This window comes from Chanodichthys erythropterus, chromosome 7 (genome assembly GCF_024489055.1).
Source record: "Chanodichthys erythropterus isolate Z2021 chromosome 7, ASM2448905v1, whole genome shotgun sequence".
NCBI classification, from domain to species: Eukaryota; Metazoa; Chordata; class Actinopteri; order Cypriniformes; family Xenocyprididae; genus Chanodichthys; species Chanodichthys erythropterus.
Window position 1 is genome coordinate 26,024,029 of NC_090227.1, and position 20,465 is coordinate 26,044,493.

Consider the following 20,465-nt stretch of genomic DNA (forward strand, 5'->3'; position numbering starts at 1 on the left):
TTTACTCATTTCTTTTTTAAAGATATCCTTGAGCTTTTATTTTGATCATCACCAGATCACCAGCTGATCGCGTGCACAAATGCGCGCTCTTCTCTTTAAAACACGCAGCACAGACAGACTGTATATATACTTAATCACTGTCTTTTGTTGTTTTATAAAAGGCACAAAGCCATATCACAGTTTCGATTTTAGCTCGTTGGAAAACGTAGTATGTTTTAAATTTTCAGTTCATTATGAAACGGAAAACACTGAATGAATGTATAGCTGATAAATGTGCTAAAGTTGTCATATCGGTTGTTATATAACAAAACGTATATAACGTAACGTTACTCGGTTACTTACGTAACCTCGGTTCCCTGAGAGATAAGGGAACGAGTATTGCGTTGCAAAGCTATGAGAAAACTCCTTTTCTCGAGAAAATAACGGCCATGGTGTGTAAAGCAGAAGCAGCCTGGCCAGCGGCGGAGTGTGCACGATCCGGGAGTGCTGAAGCTTTGGCCGCTCTGTATATTGAGTGCGCGCACGCGGCCGGGGCTCTCTCTCACTTCTCACACGCAACTGACGTATCACGTGCAAGGTTTTCAGCCAATCAACGATCAGAGAATACTGCAGTGAGAACGTTGTAGGGAGATGTAAAAGCTGTGGGCCTTAAAACTCCTCTCATGTCATTAATACGCTGTGGTCTAGTCATCAACAGAAAGTAACGGATTGAGAGGGGAGAAAAATGGATTTCGGCGTGACATTTCTTGCGTGTGCGTGAGAGCGTGAGATTGATGCTGAAAGCGTGAGTGTCACGCGAGATGCGTGAGAGTTGGCAACCCTGCATTTGAACTACAAAAAACCAATACACTGAAATGTAATAATATCTCTGTGAACTTGAACAGGTTTGGTTATACTTGTTGTGAAGGCAAAATGTCCTTATTTAAATAGTGAAATATTATGACAACCAACTAGTAAGGGCATTGTACTGGTCCTCACTAGTAAAAAGGTTCATAAATCGCCAAAACATGTTTTAAACATTTAGCAAAAAGTTTAGTGAAAGGGTGTCCAATCCTGCTCCCGGAGGGCCACTGTCCTGCAGATTTCAGCGTTAACCCCAATTAAACACATCTGAACCAGCTAATCAAGACCATACTTTTGTAAGTGGTTCTGTATTAATCCATAAAATTACAATTACACTTCTTTATTAATCAATAAAATGAATCAATATTGTGATAAATGATAGCCATACTGTAACATAATAGCTTTGACACATGCTATTCTTGTTAGAAGCTAGGAAAACACTGATTAAAAATATGACTACAATGCTTTACACAAACAGTTTGTTTAGTATGACAAAAACTCATTAAAAAATAAAAAAATTTTTTTTAGCTTAAAGCATTTTATGCAGAAGGAATGGACACAATCACATGTGTCTGCTTTCTTAGGAGGAGCATGTGCAGTATAAATATCATCACTGTAGCTTATTGGAAGAATAAGCCACGTTGCAACATAGTTCTCCTGAATTTAGGGATGCACTAAAAACGGAAATGTTTTTTCTTTGTACAGATGACAATGTTATCAAAACTATCCCTGTTCACACAGATCTGCGTAAATGACTAAAAACACTGTACTGTAAATGGCAGACAAGTAGTTGGCAATGTCACTTTATAAAGAAAGACTACGCACTTGCACATATACGCATTCTTTTATGTAGCACTCACCTCGCGCACACCTATCCACCTTATTTTTACTTATTTTCACCTTATTTACTGCACTTTGATATTCATCCCGTTATTTCCCTATAGCGACTAATAAATCGGAAGTCTCGGACACATTCACAAAAAACACCTTATTTCTGCATTGACAAATAAGGTGGATAGACTAAACATGTAATACGCATGTGCAAGATGTTACCATTTTCACATATTCGCATTTTTGCATGTGCTTCCGCTTTTCTGTATTCTTAAAAAAAGCTTACGCTGTATGTCCTACGCCTTCCCTATTCAACTTATGGAACGAACACGGAAAGCGGAAGCACGTGCAACGCGATCATCTGTTTATATAAAACATATATAGTTTTATTTTATTTTGAAAATGACCGATCATTTCACTAGATAAGACCCTTATTCCTCGTCTGGTATCGTTTAAAGCCCTTTGAAGCTGCACTGAAACTGTAATTTTGACCTTCAACTGTTTGGAGACCATTGAAGTCCACTATAAGGAGAATAAACCTGGAATGTTTTCATCAAAAACCTTAATTTTGACTGACAAAAGAAAGACATGAACATCTTGGATGACATGGGGGTGAGTTAATTATCAGGGAAATTTTATTTGAAAGTGGACTAATCCTTTAATTTGATTCATCATTCAGTTCAGGTGTGTGATTAATTATCCTTGTTTGCCAGTGTACTTAAGTGCACAGACAAGGTAAGCCAGCAAGAACAACAGCGAAAAATGGCAGATGGAGCAATAATAACTGACATGATCCATGATAACGTGATATTTTTAGTGATATTTGTAAATTGTCTTTCTAAATGTTTCATTAGCATGTTGCTAATGTACTGTTAAATGTGGTTAAAGTTACCATCGTTTCTTACTGTATTCATGGAGACAAGAGCCGTCGCTATTTTCATTTTTAAACACTTGAAGTCTGTATAATTCATAAACACAACTTCATTCGTTATAAATCTCTCCAACAGTGTAGCATTAGCCGTTAGCTACAGAGCACAGCCTCAAACTCATACAGAATCAAACGTAAACATCAAAATAAATACTTTACTCACATAATTCGAAGCATGCATACAGCATGCATGACGAACATCTTGTAAAGATCTATTAGCTGTGTGAACTTTTTGTAAATGCACTGTAATATAGTCGAGAGCTTGTGTGGCAGTGAGCACGCCATTTAAAGGGGCGGCGCTGCCAAAATCAGTGTATAGTTAATGATGCCCCAAAATAGGCAGTTAAAAAAATTAATAAAAAAAAAAATCTATGGAGTATTTTGAGCTGAAACTTCAGACACATTCAGGAGACAACTTAGACTTATATTACATCTTGTGAAAAAGCATTCTTGGGCACCTTTAAGCTGTGTTGAATCGAATTGAATCGAATTGAACAACTGTTTGTGGATAAACCTGTGGATTTATTTAAGACTGCCTGTTTATCTTCATCTTTGTGTGCATTCACAACACAGCGTTGTAACAGAAGACCCAACCCAGAAGTGATCTACGTTACGTGTTGCATATTGTATAGTCTTTTCGTCTTTTTTTGGGGGGGGGGGGGGGGTTTTTTGTTTCTTCTTTCACCATGGACAATCCTTCTTTTTTGTTAATATGCCTTAGACAAGGGAATCGCTCCCTTGAAAAGATTTCCTTTATCTTGCACATCTATCAAACTTCCCGGATGATTGCCTCTGCTCATTTCAATATGCTGGCCTGCACACCACCAACAAGAAGCTGTTGTCTGGGGAGGGTCCTCAGGGGAGCTTTGCTAACTATGTGGAGTGGCTGCTGGTATCCTGTGGATTAATGCTGACTATCAGACCAGCTGACGATGACGCCAACCCCACTCCAAATCCAGTGCCCAGCCAGATGCCATCTAACTGCAAGGAGCTGGAGCACAAGTGGGAGCAAGTGAGCAGGACATCACCCCAGAGTCGGTAGTGTCTGACCAGTGTCTGACCAGGTGTGTGAGTCGGCTGCACCATCCATCGCTGTAGGAGTCCTCATGGAGTACAAGGGATGGAAGCGAACCTTAACCAACCTCCCACCACTGAGAGCGAGTACCGGCTGGAGTACAAGGGATGGAAGCGAGCCTTAACCACCCTCCCACCACTGAGAGCGAGTATGGAGTACAAGGGATGGAAGCGAGCCTTAACCACCGTCCCACCACTGAGAGTGAGTACCGGCTGGAATTAATGGACAATTTATGTGAGTGTGGAGAAATGTATTCCCTGTGTCCCTTCATCATGCCAGAATGTTTATCATCATCATCTTCAGTTCTGCTCAGGGCTCTGAACCGGTTCAAGGAACGAAAACGAACAAAATTTTGACCGGAGCGTAACCGGAAACGAAATCAAATTTAATCGTTCTGAACAGAAACGCTAATTTGAAAAGGCCATTAACCGGTTAATAACGTTATTTTAACGTTCCGTTGGTTTAATATTTTGATTTGGCAGTCAACCAATCACGAATAAAAATAGTACAGCCTAAATGCCCGCATAGGTTAGTTAAGTCACAATGGCAATACCCTGGCATTAATTTTTTCGACCAACCGTCAAGTATTAGGCCTACATTTAAGTGAAAATGAATGTCAAGTAAAATGCAGCTTGTTGTGCGTTTTGAAACCAGCGAAAAATCGCAGGATATACAATTTTTCAACGTCACATTATGCATCTGCAGCGCTTCTGTGAACGGAGAAAACTAGTCCTACCTACATAACGCATATATGCTAAAATAAAAGGCAATATTTAGGCCTATAGGCTAAAAAAAAAATAGGTCTACAGATTAACAAAACGAAAGTGGTTCATTGTGGCGCAGTCCAAAGATCTAGTCTTGTTTTCGTTATTTGAGTGTCTTTACTTTTGTGGTAATTTAATGGTCTGTACAGTGCCGTTTCAAGTCGAACAAGCTTCATTGAGGATCGCAGCTTATCGTTGCTTAACAACGGCCGACACCACCGGAGTGCAAGCTCTTAATTTAACAAAGTTTACTCACCTCAAATTCTCTCTGTAGAGAACAAAGTCCATGTTGCCTATCCAGCCAGGACCTCACCCGAATCCTGCACGTTTTTCCTCTTTTTTGTTATTTTCCGCACAAATATAGCTGCAGATGAAGAGCGCCAGCTGTTTATTTACATCCATTTTCAAGATCCCGCGCACAGTGTGTTGCTTTTAGCAGCGGTCTCAATCGTAAACGTTTGTGTTCTTCTCCGACTGTCAACGATTAAAATCAGCTCCAGTCGAAGGAAACAATCGGTATGTGTGTTCAGTTCAGTCTTAGAATGTTTCAGCCAATCATTAGGTGTGTCCCCGGCTACTACTGCGTTTTTAAATTGTAATGTTGACATGCATTCTCTGCAAAGCTGCTTTGGAATGATATGTATCGTGAAAACCGCTATACAAATAATTGTGAATTGAAGGAAAACAAAAAGGTCTCGCCGGCGCCTCACGCGCGCGCACATTCTTGCATTGCTTGATATCGCAGCCTGTTAAAAATTAAAATAAAATGCATAAACCAAACGTTACACTGCTCAATCTGCCGTTTACCACCCGTGACCACCGCCTCACTGTGCTGTTATATGTGAAGGATGATGTCGATAGTGCGAGTGAAGTACAAAGCTCATAAAATAATAGTTTAGCATTTGTCTCGAAAATGAAAACGGTTTGATTCGTGCCGAATGAGAAAGGTAGGCTACAGATTCACTTTAAATTAGTTTTGTATCTTATTTAGTTTTATTTCCAATAAATCTATTTCTCGCCTTGAATAGCAATAGAAGCTGGAATGGCTTTAAAGAAAAATAAAAAAATTATTTGTTTTGGCTTGACGTTTATATAGCCTGAATAGTCCAACTGTTAATTTTTAGAGGTTTTGTTTAGGCTAAGTGGATAGGTAAATTAATACAGGGCAGTTTTGTTCATAATTTGTTTACAAACACTATAAACAAAGCCATGCAGACTAGTCTATTTGTAAACATTTTACTTTATTTACCGATAACTTTATTATTATTTCTGAATAAAATGCGAAGTATGGGCTTATGCGACTTAACTTTTTTCCTCTCAGGAATAGCGTCGGTATTTTTAACCATGCAGCAAACATTAAAATATCTTGAAAAGTACTTTAATTTATAAACCATTGTTTTTCCTTTCGTTTAATAGGTTTACATTTGGACAGAATCTTGTTATAAAAGATAGGCTAATTGTATAACGGCTAAGACGGCAAATGCACTCTCTTTGTTTTTTAATACATTTATTAAGTAGGCTACATGCAAAAATAAAATAATAATAATGTTATTAACCGTTATTATTTCTAATCAAACCGGTTTAGGAATGTTTATAATACGAAGGAACACTGGAACATAAAACGTCCAAATACCGATTCTGCTCGGAGTGAAACGATTGGAATTTTTTTTCGTTTTTAAGCCCTGATTCTGCTAACCCCACCCAGCTTCCCTCTCCCACCACCTCTCCAGACTGCCATAATGAAGGCTTTGTTTTTTTGTTGGTTTTTGTTCTGTTCTCCATTTTTCCTTCTCTGTCCTCAGCCACTCATACCATCCAGTTATTGTTGTCTCCCATCAGCCACTCTCTACCACCTAAGCCTCATCTCATTAGTGTGGAAACACATTGGGACTGCTAGTAGCCATCTCATTGGTGTGAGGAGTCTGTGGCTCCATCTCTGGCCACAGAGCATTCTGTTCCACGTCAGCCCATGGCCCTGGCTGCTTCCTGCACTCCTTCCTCCCTCTACTCCAGCAGTGAACATTGGGTGATCGGCCTCGCTGTCTTGGACTTTTACACCTGGGTCATCACTGTGGCTCCGTTGCGGCCGCCAAGGTCATCCAGTCCTGGCTGTGTCCTGGACTCCTGGGTCAGCATCAGCCTTTCCTTGTTTAAGGCCATCCCCTGTATAGTTCCACCCCCTGCACCACCCTGTACTTTCTGTTAGTTCATTCCTCTCCTGGATCATCGTCCTCCACCAAAGCCTCCTCCATCCGTCTGTGTGAGGTTACGCCTTTCCAGGAGGGGGCATTGACTCAACAGAAGAGGATTGCAGTAATGCAGGAGAGAATCCCCAAATACCTTAAAGGGAATATGTCCAATGATTAATAAAATATCAGTCCTGGCCTGTCATTTCTGGGGGGCGTAAGGAATCTGAGTCTACCCCTAATACATACACCATGGAGGCAGCTTTGCTAGTTTAGGAGCAGAGGCCTACAACCCATCTGCTGGGGAGCAGAGACTCTGCAAAATGTCCCTCTGAGCGAGGGGAGAACTCTAGATCAGCCGTTAAACTGGAAAGAGGAGTCCTCAGCATGACGACCCTCTAAAACAGTGTTTTTCAACCTTTTTTGAGCCAAGGTACATTTTTTCATTGAAAAAAATCACAAGGCACACCACCAACCGAAAATTTTAAAAAATGAAACTCTGTAGCCTATATTTACAATATATAGTCATTCTTATCAAAGTGTCTTGAATAGGAATCAAATGAACACAAAGAAAAGTATTTTATGATATTTCATTTTTCTACCTACTCAGTGTGAAACCTGGGCCTGTTTGGATGAACACCGAACTGATATCCTGGCAGGAATTGAAGACAGACACACACAAAGCTGTTCCTCAACAGCTCTTAGTCTCTCTCTGTTTTTAGTTTTTATAGCAGTTTTTATAGCTTTTTTTGCCAGAATTGGGAACTCCTTGGCAGCAGCGAACCAAAAACTGTCTAAAGGTAGATCAGCAAACCTTAGCTTTAAACCTAGATTTTGTCTCAGTTCAGTTAGTTCCTCCTGCTCCTGCAGAGTCATGTACTATCCAACGACTGATTTTGAGCTATATGGGTCCCTAACCCAATCAAGGCATTTAGTGAAGGCTGAAGAGAAGTAAAATGACATTGTGCAGGGCGGGCGAGAGCCGCGAGGGAACGGCGCGAGGCCGGTGACGTGAGTGATAATGAGCATCACCTGCGAGGCGCACCGGCCTCGAGTCTCTCAGGGAGGAGCTCCGGAGGCTTAAAAGGAGAAGCGACGTCAGTGAAGGACGAGAGAGGACCAGGCCTGGACTATATTTTATGTTTTATTATGTTTGTGTGGCCGGCAGACGTCCGCGAGGGTCGAGGGCATTACTTTCGTTTTGTTCTTTGTTTATTTTATATTAAAGTTATGTTGAATGTTCGCCGGTTCCCGCCTCCTTCTTCCCACATTTACGAACTGTGTTACATTGATGCCGAAACCCGGAAGGAAGGAGGGAACATGCTGTCGAAGAGCCCTCGCTGCTGAGGAGGATTGCGGTGCTGCGGAGTTCGGGCAGCGCGGGAGTGGGAAGACCGCAAGGGGCTGCCCGAGGCGATGGTGCTGGAGCCTAGTGAAAGGTGGGACGGAGACCCGGATGCCGTGCTCCTGGGACGAGGTGGGGTGGCTGCAGTCCAGGAGGGAGCAGAGGAGTCGCCGCCGTCCGCCGTGGGCCGGAGCCTGCTGCCGTCCGCCATGACGGGGAGGAGCAGGGGACGGGGGACTCCCTGCCGGCTGCCCTCAGTCGGAGGAGCCATCGCCGGCCGCCAGGAGGCGGTCGAGGATCGGGCCGTCCACCAAGCGTCCAGTGCCACCGCATGGCACTGCGAAGAAGAGCCTCTTGGCAGGCTGAGGATCGAGCGGCAGTGTGTCGGGGAACCGGACCAAGAATTCTTTTTTTTTTTTTCCTTTCTCCCCTCTTTCGTCCTGTCGCTCCCCTTGCTTCCGTCTCCTTTCTCTCGTCTCGTCTGTCCTTACCCCCAGGTGCTGCAGCCGCTGAGACAGGCTCCGGGGGGGGGAGTAAGTGCAGTCGCGGGAGTACCCCCCGGCCTGCGAGGGGCGATGGGGGTATGTGACGAGCAGGGCGGGCTAGAGCCGTGAGGGAACGGCGCGAGGCCGGTGACGCGAGTGATAATAAGCATCACCTGCGAGGCGCGCCGGCCTCGAGTCTCTCATGGAGGAGCTCCGGAGGCATAAAAGGAGGAGCGACGTCACTGAAGGACGAGAGAGGACCAGGCCTGGACTGTATTTTATGTTTTATTATGTTTGTGTGGCCGGCAGACGTCCGCGAGGGTCGAGGGCATTACTTTCGTTTTGTTCTTTGTTTATTTTATATTAAAGTTACTTTGAATGTTCGCCGGTTCCCGCCTCCTCCTTCCCACATTTACAAACTGTGTTACAGACATGTTCTCAAGAGTTTTCATATGTTCACCTACTGTCTCGCACAATGCAGCAGTGTTGACATCTTGCCATTTTTTTTGGTGAGTGGGAATATTTCAAGGTTGCCACTTTCCACATGTTGTTGCCAGAGTTGCACCTTTGAACGGAATCAATTTATTTTATCTGTACTATCTGACCAGTTTTTCATTTCGGCCTTGCATTCGTGTGTTCAGTTCATTCAGATGATGAAAAATATCTGCCAGGTATGCCAGCCTAGCACACCACTCATCACTTGCAAGCAGTTTTGCGCAATCGGGGTTCCTCGCGCAGCTCATACACACGGGCCAGCACCTTCCCGCGCGACAACCATCAGACCTCCGTATGAAAGAGCAAGGCTTTATGCTCTGCTCCCATGTCACACAAAGATGCAAATATGCAACTTTTCACAGGTCGTGTCTTCACAAAGTTTACCATGCGCACAACATCATCCATCACAGGAACTAGGTCTGCTGGTAAAGTCTTGGCTACGAGGGTCACGGTGTAAAAAACAGTGTGTAACAATCACATCTGGGTTTCTTTCCTTCACTCTGCTTACAAAGCCTTTGGTGCACCCGACCATGGCTGCTGTTCCATCAGTGCAGACAGTGCAGTTTTCCCACTCAAGTCCTCCTTTTTCAAGATATTCTGATGTGACCCAAAAAAATTCCTCTCCTGTTCCTATTTTGCAAGGCACTGCCAGAAAAAGTAAGTTTTCTCTGATTGCGTCTCCATCCACAAAACACACATTGGCCAAGAGTTGAGCATGTCCACTAATATCAGTAGACTCATCAAGTTTCAAAGCAAATATCTTACTTATATGGATCTTTTCCAAAACCACACTTTCGACGTCAGCAGACATCAATACGTCTGGAAATTGTATTATCTGAGAGAGAGACTTTGGCTATTTCTTTAACTGCTTCAGGTCCGAGCATCTCATTTACAATGGCTTTGCAGGCGGGAAGTATTAATGACTCTGCCACAGTATGGGACTTTTTACAAGTTTAGCAACATGGTAGCGAGCTTTAAGGGCTCTCTCATTTACCTTTGTGGTTCTTCTCATAAAAGTTGCCTGTTTCTCCATGTTTTGATGCAGGTGAACAAAATAGTCTGTATTCTTGTTTTGCAGTGAATGGTGTTTCGTTTGGTGATGGCGTTTAGGCTTACCATGGACCATTGCACTGTTGGCTAGCTTTTCACCACACACCAAGCACAACAGAGTCAGTGTCATTGCATCCCCAGTGTAGGTACGCAGATGGAATTTAGAAGTCTGTTTGTGACGCGTGCTTTACCTTCAATAAATCAAGTCATTGTCCATAATAAAGTCGGATATGCCAATCCCTTTATTGTCCATTGGCATTGCAAATAACAAAAATAAAATAAAATAAACAAAAACTTCAAACATAACTTCGACTCTTCCTTAATAAACAAAATTCCATTCAAAACAACTGTTAATAGGGACGAGCACTATTCGCTGCACTCTCAACACGGCACGGTCAAAAAGTTTGTTTGACCTTCCAAAGCGCCCCTGTATCTCATTAGCGCTTGGTTTAAATGTACTCAAAATACTCACATGCCCTCTAGTGTCACAAACACAAATTACAATGAAATGGCTCCAACATACCGGCCCCTAATTGTTGATGACGTAGGGCATAAACAATTCAATCCATATATTTACATAAGGAGCCATCAATCAACAGTTCATTGTACATTAATACATTAACAATTAACCCCTTTTCTTTTTTCTTTTTTTAAATAGGCGCACACCTTTTGCATGTGAACCTTTTTTTCACATTTCTAATAAAAGGCAAAGCTTTGTTACTGGTCTTACTATTGTGTTTGTTTTGGTTTGAATTCGTACTGATCTAACCAAACCCCTTTTGTCTGGGAAAGTCTCTAGTACTCTTCCAAGAGTCCAAGAATTGCGTGGGGCTGTAGAATCTGCAATGAGTATAATATCACCAGGCATAAGATTACGTCTTTCTTTAGTCCATTTTTGCCTTTCCTGTAACAAAGATAAGTACTCTTTTATCCATCTTTTCCAAAAGAGATCTGCGAGGTATTGAGCTTGTTTCCACTTTCTTCTTACATACTGATCTGATTTCTTAAAAAGTCCAGGAGGATAGATTGGTTTTCTCTTCATTGTGAGAAGATGATTAGGGGTAAGTGCTTCAAGGTCATTTGGATCCTCAGACATTTTGGTGATGGGTCGGTCATTGAGAATTGCCTCAGCTTCACACAGAACAGTGTGTAATCCTTCATCATCGAGTGTTTGTTGATTCAAAACAGAGGACAACACCTTTCTGACCATTCTGATGATGCGCTCCCATGCGCCACCATGATGTGAAGCTGCAGGTGGATTAAAAGTCCATTTAATTCCTTTATGCGCCAAAACCTGTGTGATTTTATTTTGATTTAACTCTGCAAGTGCTCTTTTCAATTCTTTTTCTGTGCTAGTGAAATTTGTTCCATTGTCGGACCTCAAATGACATACTTGTCCTCTTCTGCATATGAATCGTCGCAAAGCATTTATGCAAGAATCAGTGTCCAACGAGTATGCCACCTCCAAATGAACTGCCCTACTGGCCATGCATGTAAAGATTACACCATAGCGTTTCACACAAGTGCGACCTCTTTTTACATCAATGGGGCCAAAGTAATCTACCCCTACATTAGAAAATGGAGGTAGATCTGCAGTTACTCTTTCTGCGGGCAAGTCAGACATTTTTTGCTCACCTAGCTTACCTTTGGTGTCGTTTGCAGAAGGTACAGCTTGAAATAATTTTTCTGGCTGTTGCATTGGCGTGGGTAATCCAATATTTCTCTCTTAATTTAGAGAGCATGTGGTTTCTTCCACTATGACCACTTTGCACATGAATATGCCTAAGAATCAGTTTGGAAATATGCTGATCTTTGGATAAAATAACAGGATGTTTCCTTTCTTCAGGCATAGCAGCTTTGCATAACCTCCCACCGATTCTCAGTAATCCATCTTGTAGAATGGGACTTAACTTGTGAATAGAACTGTCTTTTTTGATTTCAGATCTTCCAGATTTCAGTGATGAAATTTCCATGTTAAACTTCTCCCATTGACAAAACTGAATAATAGCATTTTCCGCCTCAGAAAGGTCATCTGAAGACAGGCACTGACCAACAAACAAAGTTTTGGTTTGTTGTAATCTTTGTTCCAAGTCATTGGAATCATTTAAAGTGATCAATTGTTTTCTTTGGCGACTTACTTCAAGTAGAACTTTCTTTACTTTCAAGATCCATGCAACTGCTGTCTTGAGTCTTTTCCAATCAGAAAAATAATTGATCAGCTTATGGGTTGCATTGTTGGTGTCTTCAACACTTAGAACATTTGTTGAGAGCTCTTTCTTGAGTTCTGGATCATCATCAACAATGTTTGACTCAATGTTTTCATTTGACCACTTCAGGACTGGTTCTCTTAGAAACTCTGGTCCATTTAACCATCTTTTGTTGGTTATGAGCTGCTGTATAGTCATTCCCCTGGATGCATCATCTGCAGGGTTTTGTGAAGTATGAATATACCTCCACTGTGTTACATCTGAAGCTTCTCTGATCGCAGAAATCCTATTCGCTACGAAGGTACAGAATCTCTTGTTTTCATTCCTTATGTACTTCAGAACAGAGGTGCTATCAGTCCAAAAACAAGAATTTTCTAGTTGAAGCTGAAGTTGTTCTCTGAGCATTTTGTCAATAAGAATTGCTAGGACTGCAGCAGTCAACTGTTTTAGAGGTGCCACTCTGGCTTTGCCAAGCAGAAATGAAATGTGAACGACATGTTTACAATTCTGTAGCCTCAAGTAGGTTACAGATCCATATCCACTTCCACTGGCATCTGAAAAATGGTGTAGTTGGGCACTAACCGGTTGTCCAAAATCACATGGTTTCAGACATCTATCAACATTGAAAGTGCTTAAATGATCCAAGTCAGCAATCCATTTAAGCCACCTTTGTTCAAGAGCTTTGGGAATCTCATCATCCCAGTTATGGTTTGTTCTGCACAACTCCTGGAGGATATGTTTGACTGGAAGTGTCAGTGGTGCAAGATATCCTAAAGGATCATACACTGAACTAATCACTGACAATATGCCACGTCTAGTTGGCATTCTTTCTTTGCAAATAGTTTTGAAATTGAAGGTGCCAGTCTGTACACACCATTGAAGTCCTAAGGCCCTTTCCACTGGTAGTTGGTCTCGATCCAAGTTGAGCTCATTAAGGTTCTTGGATCTGTCTTGTTCTGCAATGGACTGCAAGACCTCACGGCTATTACTGACCCACTGCGTTAAATGGAAGCCTCCTTTGTGACAGAGAGTGGTCAGGTCTTTGACCATTTGAATTGCCTCATACTCTGTAGGTAAGCTTTTTAGGCAATCATCCATATAGAAGTTTGTATGCACAGTGTCAATTACCTCTTCATTAAAGCAGTGTTGATTGTCTTTTGCAGTTCTCCTCAGAGCGAAACATGCACAACTCGGGGATGAAACTGCTCCAAATAAATGAACAGTCATTCTGATGACAACAACATCTTGTGTTACATCACCGCCTGGCCACCACAGGAAACTAAGAAAGTCTTTGTCTTCCTCTGCCACTCTGACCTGGTAAAACATTGCTCTGATGTCAGTCATGAAAGCAACCTGTTCTTGTCTGAACCTCAGAAGAACACCAATTAAAGAGCTTGTGAGGTTTGGACCTTGTAGAAGTTGACTGTTTAATGATGTGCCTTGGTATTCTGCTCCACAATCAAATACCACTCGTAACTTGCCTTTACGAGGGTGGTACACACCATGATGTGGAATGTACCAAACCTTACCGTCACATCGATCCAATTGATGTTCTGGTACTTTCTCAGCATAGCCTTGGATAATCATATCGTTGAGAAAGTCTGTATATTCTTGTTGAAACTTAACATTCCTTTCAAACTTTCTCTTTATTCCAACAAGACGCTGTTTGGCAATGTTAAGATTGTTGGACACAACAATATCTTTGTTTTTGAAAGGCAGCTTCACACTATAATGTCCATCCTTAAAGCTCATAGATTTTTCCATGATTTCCATGAACTTTCCCATAAAAATCTTTACCAGAAAGACTTGAAATCTCCAAGTTGTTTACCACATAGCTTGTGACTGTTGTTTTGGGACTCATTGTAAGCAAACAGATTTTTGTTTTTCGTCCATTTAGGTGAAGCTTCTTCATCAAACTTTCAGAACAGAAAGTAGAGGTACTGCCTGTGTCCAAAAATGCATAGGTCTGAACAATTTTGTTGCCCATTGCAGACTTTACTTGGACTGGAAGGATAGGTAATATACCACTGCTACCACCGGCCCCTATATGACCACATGTTTGGGCAGATACAAGCGTGTTGTTGATAGTTGGTCCAACATACTGCTCATTGGTTGTGTTGACAGCTTTATCAACTTTGCGATCTTTGAAACAGATGTGAAGAACACTGGGATGTTTTTGGTTGCACACTTTGCAAGTCAAGCGCCTTTTACACTCTTTGCTCAGGTGTCCAACATGTAAGCAACCAAAACAGACAGACTTTTCCTTTATAAAGTTGACCTTTTCCCTATGTTTCTTCCTTTCAAACTCTTTATATTGCTCCAAAGAATGACTTTGTGAACAGAACAAACAGGTGGTGGAGTTACACTTGAACCGGCTGACTGACTGTTCAGCATTTCCCTTTTGGATTTCACCAACAAGGGTTTTGTCAATGTTGGTAACACTGGTGGCAAAACTGTCGCCTTTCAGCTTAGGCTTTGACTGGGATTGTGATTTCCATTTGTAGACATCTTTTGGTTTAGTAATTGTTCTCATCTCTACATTTTGAATGGACCCAAATATTGGATCTGAAATTATTTTAACTTGGTATTCAATGAAGTTGACAACATCACTAAATTTGGCTCTTTGTTTCTGTCTTTCCATGATATCACATGCAGTTGTTCTCCATTTTTCTCTGAGTTTAAATGGAAGCTTTAAAATTACTGCTCTCATGTTTGTTGGCATGTCTAGTTCTTGCATGTACTGTAGATCTGCCATTGCATTGCAACAACCACGTAAAAAGAGTGCATAATCTTGAAGAGCTGTGATATCTTCATACCTGATCATAGGCCATCCAAGCACCTTCTCCATATATGCAGCAGAAACAAAATAATCCTCTCCAAACTGCTGTTTAAGCATAGCTTTAGCTGTATCATAACCTCTTTCAGGTGCCATATTCATACAGCTTCGAACAATTTCTCTTGGGCGCCCTCTTGTATACCTTTCCAGAAAATACAAGCAATCACCTTTGTTATTCGTTTTTTCCTCCACACAATGTTTAAAAGCTTTGGTAAACAAAGTGAATTGCAATGGATCCCCTTCAAACACTGGAATCTCACGTGGTGGCAAGTGTTGAGACTTTTGCTGCTGTATTAGCAGTTCTGTTATTTCTTGATGTTTTTGAAGCACATTCTGTGCAAAACCAAACCTTCCACCATCTACTGAAGCAGTTGATCTGGGACTTGAAGATGCGTGTTGCTGTACATGAGATAAAGCAGGTTGTAAGGTAACATTTGTGTTGCTTTGCATAGTAGTCCTTGGTTGCGCCTCAACTTCTGTTTGAAGAGGTGCAGTTGCTGGTTTTGCTTGTCTGCTAACATAGGATTCCATTCCATCCACTGCGATGCTGTCTGCTCGTTGCTCAAAAGTCCTGAGCACAGGTAGCTTTGCATCGGAGGCTGCGATTTTTGCATCGATATCCAGTTGTTCCTTACGTTTCTGTAACATTTCCAATTGTTGTTCAATATCATGCTTCGCTTTTAAAGACTTTGCTTGAGTGACAAGAGCGGCCTTTTCCGCTTCAAGCTGAATACGAGCAAGTTGCACAGAAGCATTGGATTTGTTGGAGCGTGAACTGTGGTGGCTACTTTTGTGGCTTGAAGTGCGACTGCTGACCCTTGTTTCTACATTTGAAATGCTATCATTGGGTTCAATTTCACTGGCAGCACGATCACATTCCTCCTGTATCTTATCCAACCATTTATTTACCACAGTGCTGAATTACACAACCCATAACAATTTTGCTTTGAACCAGGTTTCATGCCGGTCTTTCTCTTCATCAGGCAATAAAATAATCAGAGACTCGTGTGCTTCTTTTGCTTCATTGCATTGCGTTGTAAACTTTTCAAACATATTTTTGACCTCATTTTCATTTTCTCTGTTACCCATAAACTCTTGTATAGTCTTTTTCAATTGGGATGCTTTGTCAAATTTTAACTTTCTTTGCTTCTGTAAAATATCGAGTTTTGCCATTAACCCCTTTGCAGTAAGCTTAACCTCTCGTTTTCGTACAGATGATTCAACATTTTCACCCACTACATTCTGAGTTTGAGCCTCATCATGCTCGATTTCAGAACCATGAATCTCCTTTTCATCCGCCATTTTTAAGCCTTTTTTACTCACTGCATATTTTACATAAACATCACCTCAGACATCGTAAACATGGGCAAACAATCATTTCAAAAAAGATAAAACAGTTCTTAGTTTCACAAACACTTTTTTTTTTACCACCAATGCATTGGATTTTGTTTGTTTGTTTTTTGTGTGCACACTTTATGGTCATTTAACTCAAGTTCAAGTGAAAAGCGCTTTTCATACCTCAGTTCCAGAAACGCTGAAGGCTGAAACTTTGGCGTTCGTGTGCGCTGTGTCCTCTTTGTTTACATGTGCGGGTTTGTAGTCCTTTGAAATCCGCAATCAATCAAAGCAATCCACAGTAAATCCATCAAACGAAACGGTCATGAATGAGCAGCATCCGATTTCAGATCAGTTGACTTTTCCTGTAGTCGTTCAATTTGATCCGCTTCAGTCGTCGATGTCGGTGCGAAAGCTCACCCAGGCTCCTCCGGTCAAACTTTTTGACATAAACTTGTAGGTACGCAGATGGAATTTAGAAGTCTGTTTGTGACGCGTGCTTTACCTTCAATAAATCAAGTCATTGTCCATAATAAAGTCGGATATGCCAATCCCTTTATTGTCCATTGGCATTGCAAATAACAAAAATAAAATAAAATAAACAAAAACTTCAAACATAACTTCGACTCTTCCTTAATAAACAAAATTCCATTCAAAACAACTGTTAATAGGGACGAGCACTATTCGCTGCACCCTCAACACGGCACGGTCAAAAAGTTTGTTTGACCTTCCAAAGCGCCCCTGTATCTCATTAGCGCTTGGTTTAAATGTACTCAAAATACTCACATGCCCTCTAGTGTCACAAACACAAATTACAATGAAATGGCTCCAACACCCAGTGAAAGTAAATCCAAATGAAATATAGCTTTCACTGTATTGCCTCGAGGCTTTGCTCGAGGTCACCGTCTTTGCTTTCTTTTGACCTCCATTCATACTAGGGCCTTCATCTGGGTCCGAATTTTGTCCAGGGCCCAGTTCAGAGTTTACATTTTTCCTTTTGTAAAACTTCTCCATCACTGTCACCTGTCGCATTTAGCTACCTCTCTGCCACCTACTGATATGGAAGAGTATGACATGATTACTCTGCCGGTCACTAGACAGCACAGACACTCGATAATGGCGTATTATTTGCAGACAATAATTAATTCGTTTTCAAAAAATGTTTTTTAGACCAATTAGGTGAAATTGAATAATTTCCCACGGCACACCTGACGATCTCTCACTAGTGTACCACGGCACAGTGGCTGAAAAACACTGCTCTAAAATGAGTGGAGACCTAATTACACTCTATCCACAAACAGTTTACCGAAGGTGGCTCACAGAGAGCCATACACAATGGTACTACTGTGAGAGAAGGCACAGAAAAAACTCTACTAATGAATCTATCAAGGAGGCTCAGAGAGAGCTATACATCTCAAGAGTGTTATCCAGGCAAGGCTCTGGGAGTCAAGGCCTCAACAGAACGACTCTCCAGACCGAGAGGAGGCCTAACAACACACTGCACTAAGGCCCACCATCTAGACTGAGCTCTGAAGAGCAGAGGCCTCAGCATGATGACCTTCTAAACTGAGGGGAGACCTAACTACACCCTAAGCCAAGGATAGCCCCATCAAAGAGGTTCTAAGAGAACCATACAACTTAATGTTAGTATCAAACTCTGGGGACTCTTTAGACCAAGAGAAGACCTATCAACACTCTACTCTAAGTCTGTTCACTAAGGAGGCTCACAGGGAGTCTAGATTGAGCTCTAAAAGAGCTTAGGCCTCAGCATGTAGGCCTAACTACACCCTATGCTAAGGATAGTGCTATCACAGAGGCTCTCAAGAGCCATACAACTCAATATGTCTATCAAGGCGGAGCTCTGGGGACAACTGTCTAGACAAAGAGGAGACCAAGCGACACTCCACCCACCAGACCAATCACCAAGGGGGATTACAAAGAGCCATGCACATCTGGTAACGCCGTCTGGGCCGATCTCTAAAGAGTGGAGGCCTCAGCATAATGGCACTGTAGAGTGAATGGAGGCCTTACTACACTCTACGCTAAGAACAATCCTACCAAGGAGACACAATTGGTGATACAGTCTAGATTGAGCTTTAAAAGAGAGTAGGCCTCAGCATGACAACCCTCTAGAAAGAGTGGAGACCTAACTACACTCTACGCTAAGAATAGCCCTACCAATACAACTTGATTTCACTATCAAGGCGGAGCTCTGGGGAGCAGAGGACTCAGCAGGACGACTCTCTAAAATGAGAGGAGACCAAGCAACATTCTACCTAACAGACAGTTTACCAAGGAGGCACAAAAAAGCCATACCCATGTGGTATCACTGTCTGGACTAAGATCTAAAGAGCGGAGGCCTCAACATGATAATCCTCTAGAGTGAGGGGAGACCTACTACACTCTATGCTAAGGATAACCTTACCAAGGAGACCCAACCTTACTCAGAAGAGCCATACAACTCTATATTGCTATATGGGGAGCGGAGGCCTCAGCAAGATAAAATGAGAGGAGACCAAACAACATACTACCCATCACTGTAGCAAGGTTAGTAGTTCAGGGAAGAAGGAGGAGGGAACCGGCGAAAGTTTCAACAAACACAAAATGAAAGTAAAAGCTGAACATGCGTAAACAAAACATAACATAAGTTCAGGCCTGATCCTCTCTCGTCCTTTACTGTCGTCGCTCCTCCTTTTATCCTTCCGAGTTCCTCTGTGAGATACGAGACAGTGCGCAGGTGACGTTCATTAACACTCGTGCCACAGGCCTCGGCCCGCTTTCATGGCTTGGCCTCGTCCTGCCCTCCACACTACAAAAGAGCCATACACATCTGGTATTACTGTCTAGCGTGCTGCCTGCTGGATCAGAGGATGTGAGAAATAATACATCCTCTTCCATCAGATTGGAATCAACAGCCGCAGAAGAACAAGAAAATTCCATACCTCATTAAAATTCCTCAGTGAACTTCACTTGTGAACCCCAAGAATACAGTTTCCTCCTTGCCTCAGCAGAAGCAGGTCCCAATTCACAGGACACAGGGGCTTGTCCCAATTCCCTTGAGAAAAAGAACAAACACAGTGAGTGTTCCCATTCGTAAGTGAAACTTAATATTCCAAGTAGTGATAAGTAGGGCATCCTTTTGAATTCTATGGTTTTAAATATCAGGACATAATAAAAGAAGCAGGTTGGGTAAAATTGGATAAATACAACCTCAAATGAACAACAGCACATGACATATTATAATGTGTAATTTTTATTTTTATTTTTTTTTACAAAAATAAAGCCAAAATGGATAGGTGACAAACTATCTACACCCTATAATTCAGTTGCTTGTATGTCCACTTTTACCAGCAATAATTTAAAGGTGGACTCCGTATTATTTCAAATACACTGTTTGGAAGTTAGTCAGGCTGACACCATCAACAAACGTCTAACCAATCAGCATTAGGGGGCATATGATGGTTGAGGAGAGAGAACGAGCAAGAGGGAGATTTTAAAATAAGAAAAAAAGTGGCCAGATAGTGAGAGTTGTGCAGGTAAACCACTGCGCACTGCTAGAGAATGTGGCATTTAGAGTCATTGGTAGTGCATTCACCTTGCATGCCAGCAATCATCATGTTCAAGACCAACTTGGAGCAGGGTGGTTAGGATTGGAGTGTAAGTTTTGGAGCAATGAAGAGACGGGTAGGTTTGTTTGGGTTGATTTCAAATATCAACAATATCCAACAGTGTTGTTTAAAATCTACTTAACGTACCTTTAAAGTACTCATTTTCTTTATGACTTTATCAGCCTCTCACATTCTGCTTCACTTCTTTGAGATTTGTGGGCATCTGTTTATGTACATCTCTCTTGAAACAAAACAAGCCCAAATCATCACCCCTCCACCACCGGGCTTTACTGCAGGTAGGAGGAGTTTGTGTGTCTTATGGTTTGTTCAAACATACCAAACATACCATACTTGTTCAGTCTTTTTCTAATTGTACTGTCATGAACTTTACTGAGGCCTGTAGACTCTGAGAAGTAGTTTGTTGTTTTTTTGTTTGTTTTTTTAGCAATTTCTCTGATCATTGCACAGTCTGAACTT